At 39.9% G+C, this 14473-nt stretch overlaps 1 long non-coding RNA gene across 1 annotated transcript in view; it reads right to left on the reverse strand.

Annotated features, from left to right (window-relative positions):
- Positions 1-9381: 9381 nt before the first annotated feature.
- The window catches only part of LOC128638520 (uncharacterized), a 67905-nt gene continuing 62813 nt past the window's right edge, over positions 9382-14473 (reverse strand). The window contains exon 3 of the long non-coding RNA XR_008399105.1: positions 9382-9816. This is a non-coding gene — a long non-coding RNA (uncharacterized LOC128638520). The remainder of the gene's footprint in view (positions 9817-14473) is intronic.

Consider the following 14473-nt stretch of genomic DNA (forward strand, 5'->3'; position numbering starts at 1 on the left):
GAAGGTGTCTTAAAGGGACACTGAACCCAAATTTTTTCTTTTGTGATTCAGATAGAGCATGCAATTTTAAGCAACTTTCTAATTTACTCCTATTATCAAATTTTCTTCATTCTCTTGGTATGTTTATTTGAAAAGCAAGAATGTCAGTTTAGATGCCAGCCCATTTTTGGTGAACAACCTGGGTTGTCCTTGCTGATTGGACAGCACCAATTAACAAGTGTTGTCCATCATCCTGAACCAAAAATTTGCTGGCTCCTTAGCCTAGATGCCTTCTTTTTCAAATAAAGATAGCAAGAGAACGAAGAACAATTGATAATAGAAGTAAATTAGAAAGTTGCTTAAAATTGCATGCTCTATCTGAATCATGAAAGAAAAAAATTTGGGTTCAGTGTCCCTTTAAATAATGCTGTGTAATACTATGTTGAGCACAGTGTAATTCAGAGCACGGGCTTTATGGGGATTATAGTCCACCGGATAGGATAGTTTTGCAACGTTTTGCAATGGTTAATTGGTTTGGATGATGAGCAGGACGCTCATATGCAGGAGCCACCACTGTGAAGGTGTGTTAATTAATGCTGTGTAATTAGAGTTGCCATCTCGGCCATGTTTTCCTGGACACTTATGAGTTATGCATGCTGCGGAGTAATCAGGGCAGATTATGTATTATGCCTCTGGACATCACATGAATAGTGCTAATGAACAGCACAATACATGTTTCTCCTTGCTTACACTGCAGCATGCATAACTCAAAAGTGTCCAGGAAAACATGGCTGAAGTGGCCACCCTATGTGTAATACTGTGCTGAGCACAGTGTAATTTGGAGCATGGGCTAATGAATGAGGGGGGAGGAAGTGGGTGGATCACACAATGTCCCATGTGAGTCAGTTTTGCTATTGATATTCAGCTAGATTACAAGTTATGGCATAATGGCTGTTCACAATGAGCGTGTGCGTTATATTCATTGCGCACTTTTCATAACGTCGGGATTACAAGTCTGAAAAGAACCTCGTTGCGCATCACGGTAATACCAGTACCGCGTTTATTTCCAAAGCGGAATCACGGAAGCGTAATGGAATCTCCTATAGAGATCAATGCAAATTGAAGAATACACAGATTTGTCTTCTAACACTCAATATCGCGAGAACTACACACTGCTCTGTCATATCACGCATACAACATCATGGACACTAAAATCAGATCAAATGGACAAATGGACAAACAACAATCGCTCACACAACATAGCACATACGCATTCAACATTCACAATACTTTATTACTAATACTACACAACATTTACACTAAACAAGGATTACGAAAATACGTGGCGATCTGCATCACAAAACAAAACAACATGAAAAAGGAATAGCACACTGATACACAAACAAAACATTCGCATTGACGATTACAAAACATTATTACAAAATAAACATTTACAACACTTAACCAATACGATATGAACAGAAATCAAAATTTAGATTTTGGGATACTAAATTAGGAGAATGTTATGCAAAACGATCACTATGACATCATAGCATTGTAAACATTCCACAAATACATATGGGCATTTACAAACTGCATATAAGCATGTGCAAATTAAAACAACTACTACACATTGCACACATACAAATCATCACTAAAGCACTCCTGGACCTCCTTTACTTTGCAAACCGGTACATCATTAACCATTCACATAGGGTATATAAGCACGCTAGAAACATGACTTCTTTGACTGTATTGCTTATTCGAGATAGGTGCAGGTCTAGGCGTTGGAGGTTTCAGAGAGTTAGCGAGTTAGTTAGTGAGAGACAGAGAGTTAGTGAGTGAGATTTAGTGAGTGAGAGTTAGTGAGTGAGAGTTAGTTAATGAGAGTTAGTTAGTGAGAGACAGAGAGTGAGTGAGAGTTAGTTAGTGAGTGAGAGTTAGTTAGTGAGAGACAGAGAGTTAGTTAGTAAATAAGGGTTAGTTAGTGAGAGAGAGTGAGAGTTAGTTAGTGAGATTTAGAGTTTGTCTGGGTGAGTGTGCGAGTGCTGTTGTTTGGTACATTACATAAACATATTTACACGCAAACACATTCAATACATACTGTACATGCGCATATCAGTAGCACTACATACAAACACATACACTCCATACCCCATTCTCTTTAATCCCATACCCATCCCATAGTTTGATTTGGTTGATTTACAACAACTTATTTTTTATATACCCTCATTTAATCCTTTTTTTTATACATTTGTCTGTTAATTAATACCCCTCATCCTATTTTTTGAAGACCATTCACAGTTTGAGCACTTTTTACGTTTAGTTCATTATTTTGACCCCCTTTCATTTGGGCACTTTCACATTTGAATGAGTATGCCGGGAAGGAGGGCTAGGGGAGAGCCGAGGCAGGAGATGAGCAAGGAGCTCTTACAGCTTATTACGCAGCAGGTTACTCATCAGGTTAGGGAGCAGGTTATGGAGGAGGTTAGTGAGCAGGTTAGTCAGGAGAGAGGGACAGGAAGGGGGAGAGGAAGGGGGAGAGAAAGGGGGAGAGGAACTAGAGAGGAAGGGAGGGAAGAAGAAGGGGTGGGTGGACCCAGCCACTTTGTTGAAGATGAACAAGTGGCTGGGCCCAGTGGGGTAGGGCAGGAGCGCAGACAGGGCGCAATACACTCTGGACAACAGAGGCTCACATCACAGGGGAAGCCCAGGCAGAGGAAGGAGAGGTATACCATGGAGGAGAAGGAGGTCCTCATAGCAGCCTATATGGAGAGGGCTAGGAGGCTGCAGGCACCGAAGGCCACCCTTTCAGAGAAGAAAAAGTTGTGGCTGGAGATCACGAATGCTGTCAACGCAGTGGGGGAGTGCAGGAGGGATGTCAAATCAATACAGCACTGCTACTGTGACTGCATAAGTGAACACAAGAATACCATGCAGGGACCTGTGGCGGGTCGGAGCAGACATTTGTCTACAGCCGCTGGGAGGACATGCTGCGTCCCAACATCTCTGAGTAGGCCGTAGTCGGTATCGAAGGAGGAATTGATACCGGGACCTTGGCCTTCTCATCTGCTGGTAAGCTCATTTTAATAATCTCTTTACATCTACCTCATAACCCATTCACATACAAAAGAATTTAGGGATATGACTAATGCAATGACGCTTTTTTAAACGTTATTACGGAAACACATTCAGAATTACCTTGAGAAAGTTGGATTGGAAGAAAAGAAATCACATTTAGGACTTCCGGATTTCCGGTTTGGGGTTATGCGTGCTGGAGTTGCTGGTAACGGACTTTGCTTATCCTTTCAAATCACATTTAGTATCTAGTCTACAGATTAGGTGTGCATTTAAACAGATTTAAGACGCACGCAAAAATACATTCATATTGACCATCTAGATAGCCGAAAGATGGGTTTGCAAATACGTAAATCGTACAATAGAATTACAAAGGCAGTCTCATTATTACACTTTCAAATCTAACATTTACATCTTTATTTGGAACTGTGCTAATATCTCGATTTCTTTCATTTTCAAATATACAGAGTCGGAGGCCAGGGAGGAGGAAACACAGCACCAACAGGCTCCTCCTTCACCCAGGCATGAGTGTGGTGCAGAAGGGGACACGCCACCTCTGGGAGAAATGGAAGATATCCCTGCACCTTCCCTCCCTGAAGAAGCCCCCCATGCAGAAGACATCCCTGCACCAGCCCCCCATGCAGCACCATCCCCCTGTGCAGCACCAGCCCCCTGTGCATTAGTCTGCTGTGCACCAGCAGCCCGCCATGCACAAGATCCTTCTGAGGAGAACATCCCCCCAGAGGTACCAGAGGTGGAGCTGATGAGGGCTTTCCTGATAGAAATGCAGAGCTCCCGGAGGGAACAACAGGAATACCGACAGTTCATGACAAACGCAATGAACTGGCTACTCGAACGACAAAATAATATCTTGCAGGTCCTCCGGGAGGTGGCAGGCAGACCAGGAATGGGAAGACCCTCAGCTCCTGGACCCTCAGATCCTGGACCCTCAGCTCCTGGACCATCTGCTCCTGGGCCTCCTCCATCTCCTCCTCTGCTTGGTGAATCCCCAGCCACTCATACTCCTCCTCCTCCCCTTCTTCCCCAACCATCTCCAAGGAGGACTCGTTGGAGTGGCCATTTGCCCTCCCCAGAGCCTCCGTCTCGTGGGAAGAAGGGAAGGAGGAAGAAGTAATTATGTATATATATAATTATGTTATTTAATGTGTAAAGGATAGGTATGTGATTATGTTGTCTTCTTACACTTGTGGAGCACACTCTGTATTGAATAGGCTTCTATGGGACCGGGTCCATGGATGCAGATTGTTTTGCAGAGTGTGTTTTCCAAGTGTTTTGAGACAACATCATCACATGCTGTCCTTGTTGATTAGTTTTTGTGATATGATGTCCAAACTGTTGTCCTAATACAAAACAATGAGCATTACAATTATACATGATGGCATATCACTATGTTGATGCCAACAACACAGCTTAAAGGGACAGTCAACAGTTGAATTATTGCGGGTTCAAAAGAAATATAATTCATTTATTACACATTAACAACATTGTAATACAAATACATGTTTTTTACCTCTGTGATTACCTTTTATCTATGCCTCTGCAAACTGACCTCTTATTACAGTTCTTTTGACAGACCTGCATTTTAGATAATCAGTGCTCACTCCAGGGTAACTATACGTTCATGAGCTCAATGTTTTCTATATGAAACACATTAACTAATGCCCTCTAGTGGTCAAAATGCTTTAAGATTTGAGGCCCTCTTCAAGGTCTAACAAATTACTATATGAACCTCCTAGGTTTAGCTTTCAACCACATGATACATGATGCTCATGATGTTCAATAAAAGGTCCAATCACCTGCAACTATCCCATCAGTCAGTGTTTACATTTGACTCACCTTTTTCTTTATTTACATCTAGAACCAATCACCTGTCCGGATCAGGGCCACACACCTCTAGTCACCACCAATCATCTTAACGGAGGATTGGAAAAATATTCAGTAACGCCCCCAATATTCATTAAGCCTTTAATATAAACACTTTTATTGAACATCATGAGCATCATGTATAACGTGAGGATTATATACAGTCCGTCTGAAGGGACAATCGCGTTGTTACACTATGTGTGAGAAAGGTGGATTGTCGTGTTAGATGTGGCATTGCTGTGACAGATATGGAATGATCGGGTTGTGGCTGTGTCTGGCCCCGTTGGGGCACTAGTTATGGACAGCGTTTTATGGAAACATTTATGGCGTTTTTGCGCTGCACATATTTACATTGTGGCAATAGAGACTTGCTAGGTAAATAGACGTCACACGCTGCATAACATCAGTCAACCAATGAGATGTGGTGGGTGTTACCCTTTAGTTCATTACTCGTTATCCAGTCTGTATGATTGGTCCGTTAGGGGTGTGTGGCCCGTGTTAATGAGCGTGATTGGCCCAGTACGCCCACTTGGACAAATATGTCCATAATTAATGTTTTTAAGTTTATTATAAGTTTGTTTGGGTAGTAGTGTATGGCTTTTAACCAGTAGACACCCTGCAGGCTTGTGATATATTATACACTTATATTTATTTGTTAATTGAGCGCTTATCACAGTATAGTATTGTACACTTAGTCTAACACTTTGTTGACCTATCAGGAGCTTTGTTTGTTCTGTCTTCACCTATCATGAGCTTTGTTTCTTCTGTCTTGATACGTAGACAGCCTGGATTGGCTGAGAATGAAGGGGAGGGTTTTACTTACCTTTAAAAGTTTCTCATTTTGCACTGTTGTTTGTCAGAGGAAGGGACTGTTTTTGTTTCCCGAAACGTCACACTAATAATAAAAATTTTGTTGTACCACAGACGGCTGAAGACCAGTGAGTGCTTAATCTTTGAAACTATATATATATAAAAGATGTATTTAAATAAATGAAATAATATACGCCTAGATTACGAGTCTTGCGTTAGCCTTAAAAAGCAGCGTTGAGGGGTCCCAACGCTGCTTTATAACGCCCGCTGGTATTACGAGTCTGGCAGGTACAGGTGTACGCTCACTTTTTTTCCGCGGCTCGAGCATACCGCAAATCCACTTACGTCAATTGCGTATCCTATCTTTTCAATGGGATTTGCCTAACGTCGGTATTATGAGTCTTGGAAAAAGTGAGCGGTACACCCTCTCCTGTCAAGACTCCTACCGCATTTAAAAGTCAGTAGTTAAGAGTTTTATGGGCTAACGCCGTAACATAAAACTCTTAACTAAAGTGCTAAAAAGTACACTAACACCCATAAACTACCTATTAACCCCTAAACCGAGCCCCCCCCATCGCAAACACGATAACATTTTTAACCCCTAATCTGCTGACCGGACATCGCCACCACTGTAATAAGTATATTAACCCTTAAACCGCCGCACTCCCGCCTCGCAAACACTAGTTAAATTTTATTAAACCCTAATCTGCCGTCCCTAACATCGCCGACACCTACCTACATTTATTAATCCCTAATCTGTCGCCCACAATGTCGCCGCTACTATATTAAATGTATTAACCCCTAAACCTAAGTCTAACCCTAACACCCCCTAACTTAAATATTATTTAAATAAAACAAAATAAAATTACTACAATTAAATAAATTATTCCCATTTAAAACTAAATACTTACCTATAAAATAAACCCTAAGATAGCTACAATATAACTAATAGTTACATTGTAGCTATCTTAGGGTTTATTTTTATTTTACAGGCAACTTTGTATTTATATTAACTAGGTACAATAGTTATTAAATAGTTATTAACTATTTAATATCTACCTAGCTAAAATAAATAAAAATTTACCTGTAAAATAAACCCTAACCTAAGTTACAATTACACCTAACACTACACTATAATTAAATTAATTACCTAAACTAACTACAATTAATTACAATTAAATTAAATAAACTAAAGTACGAAAAAAAACACTAAATTACAGAAAATAATAAAATAATTACAAGAATTTTAAACTAATTACGCCTAATCTAATCCCCCTAATAAAATAAAAAGCCCCCCAAAATAAAAAAAATCCCCACCCTATACTAAATTACAAATAGCCCTTAAAAGGGCCTTTTGCAGGGCATTGCCCCAAAGTAATCAGCTCTTTTACCTGAAAAAAAAAAATACAATACCCCCCCCCCAACATTAAAACCCACCACCCACACACCCAACCCTACTCTAAAACCCACCCAATACCCCCTTAATAAAACCTAACACTACCCCCTTGAAGATCACCCTACCTTGAGACGTCTTCACCCAACCGGGCACAAGTGATCCTCCAGACGGCCAGAAGTCTTCATCCGATCCGGGCAGAAGAGGACCTCCAGACGTCCAGAAGTCTTCATCCAGACGGCATCTTCTATCTTCATCCGGAGCGGAGCGGGTCCATCTTCAAGCCAGCCGGCACGGAGCATCCTCTTCAAACGGAGTCCAACTGAAGAATGAAGGTTCCTTTAACTGACGTCATCCAAGATGGCGTACCTTCAATTCCGATTGGCTGATAGAATTCAATCAGCCAATCGGAATTAAGGTAGGAAAAATCCTATTGGCTGATGCAATCAGCCAATAGAATTGAGCTTGCATTCTGTTGGCTGATTGGAACAGCCAATAGAATGCGAGCTCAATCCTATTGGCTGATTGGATCGGCCAATAGGATTGAGCTTCAATTCTATTGGCTGATTGCATCAGCCAATAGGATTTTTCCTACCTTAATTCCGATTGGCTGATAGAATTCTATCAGCCAATCGGAATTGAAGCGACACCATCTTGGATGACGTCATTTAAAGGAACCTTCATTCTTCAGTTGGACTTCGTTTGAAGAGGATGCTCCACGTCGGCTGGATTGAAGATGGACCCGCTCCGCTCCGGATGGATGAAGATAGAAGATGCCGTCTGGATGAAGACTTCTGGCCGTCTGGAGGTCCTCTTCTGCCCGGATCAGATGAAGACTTCTGGCCATCTGGAGGATCACTTCTGCCCGGTTGGGTGAAGACGTCTCAAGGTAGGGTGATCTTTAAGGGGTTAGTGTTAGGTTTTATTAAGGGGAGATTGGGTGGGTTTTAGAGTAGGGTTGGGTGTGTGGGTGATGGGTTGTAAATGTTGGGGGGTATTGTATTTTTTTTTACAGGTAAAAGAGCTGATTACTTTGGGGCAATGTCCCGCAAAAAGCCCTTTAAAGGGCTATTTGTAATTTAGTATAGGGTAGGGATTTTTATTATTTTGAGGGGCTTTTTTATTTTATTAGGTGGATTAGATTAGGTGTAATTAGTTTAAAAATTTGTTAAAAAAAAAATTATTTTTTAATTTTCTGTAATTTAGTGTTTGTTTTTTTTGTTCTTTAGTTTATTTTATTTAATTGTATTTAATTGTATTTAGTTTAGGGATTTAATTTAATTATAGTGTAGTGTAATTGTAACTTAGGTTAGGTTTTATTTTACAGGTAAATTTGTTAATAACTATTTAATAACTATTGTACCTAGTTAAAATAAATACAAACTTGCCTGTAAAATAAAAATAAACCCTAAGATAGATACAAATGTAACTTTTAGTTATATTGTAGCTATCTTAGGGTTTATTTTATAGGTAAGTATTTAGTTTTAAATAAGATTAATTTATTTAATTGTAGTAATTTTATTAAGATTATTTAAAATTATATTTAAATTAGGGGGGGTGTTAGGGTTAGGTTTAGACTTAGGTTTAGGGGTTAATAACTTTATTATAGTGGCGGCGATGTTGGGGGCGGCAGATTAGGGGTTAATAATTGTAGTTAGGCTGTGGCGACATTGGGGGCGGCAGAGTAGGGGTTAATAAATATAATGTAGGGTTCGGCGATGTTAGGGGCAGCAGATTAGGGGTTCATAGGTATAATGTAGGTGGCGGCGGTGTCCAGAGCGCAGATTAGGGGTTAATAATATAATGCAGGTGGCGACGATGTCGGGGGCGACAGATTAGGGGTTAATAAGTGTAAGATTAGGGGTGTTTAGGCTCGGGGTTCATGTTAGGGTGTTAGGTGTAGACGTAAAATGTATTTCCCCATAGGAAACAATGGGGCTGCGTTAGGCGCTGAACGCTGCTTTTTTGCAGGTGTTAGGTTTTTTTCAGCCAGCTCAGCCCCATTGTTTACTATGGGGAAATCGTGCATGAGCACGTTTAGCCAGCTTACCGCTGACTTAAGCAGCGCTGGTATTGAGGTGAGATGTGGAGCTAAATTTTGCTCTCTGCTCAATTTTTTGCTGCTAACGCCGGGTTTAGAAAATCCTGTAATACCAGCGTTGTCTTAAGTGAGCGGTGAGAAAAAAAGGCTCGTTAGCACCGCAAGCCTTACCGACAAAAACTCGTAATCTAGCCGATAGTATGTAAAGATATTTATTTTTAATAAAAAAAGAAAAGAATAAACAATAAATCTATATTAGTTTTGGAATTCATCAAAATCTGTAAGAGAAATTTTTTTATATTAGAATCTGAAGTCAATTATAAAACTGGGTTGTCCTCCTCATCTTTGAGGAGGTCTTGGGGTGCCTGGACGGCCTGCAACATCCCAGCCCGCTGAGCTATGTTATGAAGGACACTGTAGGCTATAACGATCTTCGCCACCTTACCAGGGTTGTATTGGAGGGCTCCTCCAGACCTGTCCAGGCATTGTAACCGCATTTTGAGGAGCCCAAACATCCGATCCACTACAGCCCTGGTCCGCTTGTGCGCCCAATTATAGCGCATCTAGGCATCGTCAGCTGGGTTACGCAATGGAGTAATGAGCCAAGGCCGGCTCATGTAACCTGAATCACCTATAAATAATGAACATTACAAAATGTCAATATTAACAATATCTTACACATTATGATATGAAAATACATTTAAATAAAATGATTCAATGCATTTGTGTATACGAAAATCACCTAAACTAGACATTTTCAGAAATTGACAAATAAATGGTTAAAGCGCATCCTATAGCTGCACATTTAAGCTATGACCTGCTACATATCTGTTTGTTTCTAAAACTAGGCATTTGCGGAAAGAGACAAATACATGGTTAAAGCGCATCCTATAGCTGCACATTTAAACTATGACCTGCTACATATCTGTTTTTCACTCAAACTAGACATTTGCTGAAAGAGAAATAAATGGTTAAAGCGCATCCTATAGCTGCACATTTAAGCTATGACCTGCTACATATCTGTTTTTCGCTAAAACTAGACATTTGCGGAAAGAGACAAATACATGGTTAAAGCGCATCCTATAGCTGCCCATTTAAGCTATGACCTGCTACATATCTGTTTTTCACTAAAATTAGACATTTGCTGAAAGAGAAATAAATGGTTAAAGCACATCCTATAGCGCCACATTTAAGCTATGACCTACTACATATCTGTTTTTCGCTAAAACTAGACATTTGCGGAAAGAGACAAATACATGGTTAAAGCACATCCTATAGCTGCACATTTAAGCTATGGCGTGCTACATATCTGTTTTTCGCTAAAATTAGACATTTGCTGAAAGAGAAATAAATGGTTAAAGTGCATGCTATATCCGCACATTTTGCACATTACACAAACACAACTGTTTGCGAACATTACAGTGGCAATTGTCTAACTACTTAACCATGCTGTGCACAAGTACTCACTAACGAGCCATCCATGGGGAAACTGTCTTTCCTCAAACTACCGCCACGGTGATGACTGCCTGAGGATGCGGGCATCATGACAGTCCCCACCGAAATTTGCACGCACCTGCATAATCCTCATCCGTGCGTTGTAAACAAACTGCACGTTCAGACTATGCAAGTGTTTGCGATTTTGGTAGGGGCCCTCTTCTGCTGGAGCACACAGCACAATGTAGGTGCAATCTATTGCTCCCAAGACATTGGGCATTTGAGCTATTGCATAGAATTCACTCTTGAGTCGCCTCCAATCATCCTCATTTTGAGGGAATCCTATGTAAAGTTTACAAACTCATACCATGGCGTCCAGAAACTTGTCAAAAACCACAGAGAACGTGCCCTGAGACAACCCATGCATGTACCCCTCTGAGGATTGAAAATTTCCGGAGGCCAGGACGTGTATGCAGCATAGCATCTTGGTCATGCCAGGGATTGCAGTCTGCATATGTTTACGTGGCTCCAGATGAGGTTTAAGTACTTCGTAAAGGCAAATTTGGTTTTAATTGAGACATACCTCTTTAAATTGAGGCAAATTGTACAGCTGACAGACAGCAGTGAACAAGCGTGTGGACACACGCGAAACATGTCTGCAGTCAGTCACGCTGTAGTCTTTTTTCCTGTTTAATGGAGCCTTGTCTCCAACTTTGTTTTTATACACTCCAATAAAGATCCTGTTTTTAAGTTTACTGACCGGTGTGTGTTCTCCCTTTATGGATGTCCCTGGACCGAGAGGTTGGTGAAGATTTGTGAAGTCTGCTTTCTGTTAGCCAGGTTCCATTGTTTTGCTTACACGTCACAAGTATACGCCGGAAGCGGAGGCGTTAGGACCAGAGCTCCAGGAAGCATCACCGGACGAAGGACACGTGCCTACGCTGAAGCAAACGCAGCCTGAAGGCACGGATCCCTGGAAGTGGTAAGCGCCAACCTTCTTCTTTCTTTCTTTACTTCGTAAAGGCCCATGAGTTGCTCTTGATTGAGCTAATACTTGTCATAAACCCTCAAAGTCGCTCATGTTCTCAAAGGTGGGCCCCACCCTTTGAACACGAGGACCTCTGATCAGACGTTCCCCACGCCTCTCTTGGAGACGCCAAGCCAGTCTGATTCTTTTGTACAAAACTTGTCCAACAGCACCTACACAAGCTAATTGCGGATCATCCATATTTGCCAATCCAAGCAGCACAAAGCCAAACAGCAGGGCAAACGCACAAGGAGTAACAAGGTATTCAAAAACACAAAAGCGAATGGATACAATGTCAATCTCCATGGGCGCTTTGGCCATGTTATTTGGGTGATTTATAGTGCAAAATGTCCAATGGTAGCGTGTTCGTAATGATTGCTGATTGTATACACTTGATTGTATGTGAGCGGCACAAATGCTTTCAAAGTGGGCGTTTTTTATTTGGTGTTTGCTGAAATTTTGTTTTCCCCGAATAAATCGTAATGTGAAAGTGTAAAATGAAACATATACAGTGCATCTTCGTGATGTTTGTTCATATGCGTAACAAATACTTAGTAAACGCTATCTTATATTATAAAACACACGTCCACGTTAACATGATTGAAAGTACATACTTGTGTATAATGTGTGCATAGACATGGCATAGAATCTGCTTGATCAATGTTGCTGCAATATTGTTGCAAAACGATAAAGTAATGGCTGACATCTATAATATTCTATATATAAGTGATTGTCAAGATATCAATATTTTACGTATACTATTGAAAATGCAAAAATAATGAAGATCTTCCAACATCTCGTCTATGTATATGTAATATTGTAGTATTGAGTGAGAAACTGCTGAAAGGGGCGGTACAGTCCTAATGCTGTAATCTGTATGGTTGAAGCTTAGAATGACGTCATCATATTAGCAACATGCCTGTCTAGTTTGCAAATCTTCGTTCTGTTGTTGTATTTTGCAACATTCTTATTGTGTTCTGATTAAAAAATATAAATGTGTGCTTTGTTGTTGTGTGATGCGTGTTATGTACATATACGTATGTATTGTGATTCTCTCCCACATCTGTTCATTTATATAAAGCAGTATAGCATTGTTGTTCCTTCCAAAAAAGCGACAACTCTATTTTCTAACGATATCTTATTATTCTACAGAATTCCTAATGTTATATTATGTTTAAATTGTTATGTCAAAGGGACACTAAAGCCATAATTTCTCTTTCCTGATTGAGAGAGAGAATCCAATGTTAACCAACCTTCCAATGTAGTTGTATGATGTAAATGTGTTCATTGTTTCTATATCGTTTGTTGAGTAAAGAGCAATGCACATGTGTGAGGCAATGACAAAAGGCATGTATGTGCAGCCATCAATCATCATTTGGTGAGCCTATCTAGATATGATGTTCTTCCAAGCATATGACTTGAATACATGAAATGCTATAATAGACGTAAATGAGAGAAGTGTTTAAAATGGCCTAGTGTTTGTGAATAATGAAAAGTATTTTTTCTGTCCGTTAAATATGATTTAATTCTTGAAACCAATTTCGTATTGTTGATGATCAAATTGATGTTGATTTATAGTTGATGTAATGTAATTTCGTAAAAGAATTTGATGTTGTAGTGATGTTCACACAAGTAAAAGCCATAAGTCCAGTGTGAAATAGTCTATTTCTTGATCTATTTGTCATAGCGGGACTAACGCAAGAATGAATGAATTAGCGCCACAATTGTAACGCTGCTATTACGAGTTTTAAAGTGGAAAAATCTGTCTTGCGTTAGGGAAATCTGCCGGTTGCGTGCACAAGCACGTATTCCCCATAAAAGTCAATGGAGGCGAGAAATTTCCTTTAAAAAAACTTCCAACAGCGTAAAGTGAGTGACATCATGTCCTTCTGTGAAAAAGTAGCTAAATTGTGTTAATTTCCTCTTTAAAATATGTTTTGTGTACGTAATGTGCTGCATATTGTTTGTATGTATCTAATTCTGCATGTATGTGATGCTATTTGTACATAGATGTAGCTAAATGAGTGTAAGTTCATGCATGTCTATGTAAGTCAATGTGAAATACATTTTTGTGCCTTTTTTTCTAACACCCGAGATCTCGTATCTTTTATCCGTTATATATTTTTTTTCTAAATACATTTTGAAAAAAATAAAAATTGTTGAGTGTTTGTATGAGTGTAAGTATAATTTGTCTAATATTTTTTAATTGGTTCGTGAATGTTTTTGTTAGCGATCTATCAATAACTACTGGTCTGGGAGAGCGTTCTGGATTTGAGCGTAGATGGTGATTTTTGTGGCGCTACATAAACTTGAAATAGCAGTGTTAGGGAAAATGAGGCGTTATGGCCCGTAACGATGCTATTTGAGTCATAACGCAAAACTCGTAATCTAGCTGATTGTCAGGTAAGAAAGTGCTTTTTTCCCCCATCACATCATATCTGCTAAACCTGCTAAAAATGTACCAGTACATACAAAATTGCAGCTTTAATATGTTAAAATAAAACAAAGGAAAACATAATTTATGCTTACCTGATAAATTTATTTCTCTTGTAGTGTATCCAGTCCACGGATCATCCATTACTTATGGAATATATTCTCCTTCCCAACAGGAAGCTGCAAGAGTCCACCCACAGCAAAGCTGCTATATAGCTCCTCCCCTAACTGCCATATTCAGTCATTCGACCGAAAACATGCAGAGAAAGGAAAAACCATAGGGTGCAGTGGTGACTGTAGTTCAAATGAAAAAATTACCTGCCTTAAAGTGACAGGGCGGGCCGTGGACTGGATACACTACAAGAGAAATAAATTTATCAGGTAAGCATAAATT

Source organism: Bombina bombina, chromosome 8, assembly GCF_027579735.1.
Source record: "Bombina bombina isolate aBomBom1 chromosome 8, aBomBom1.pri, whole genome shotgun sequence".
NCBI classification, from domain to species: Eukaryota; Metazoa; Chordata; class Amphibia; order Anura; family Bombinatoridae; genus Bombina; species Bombina bombina.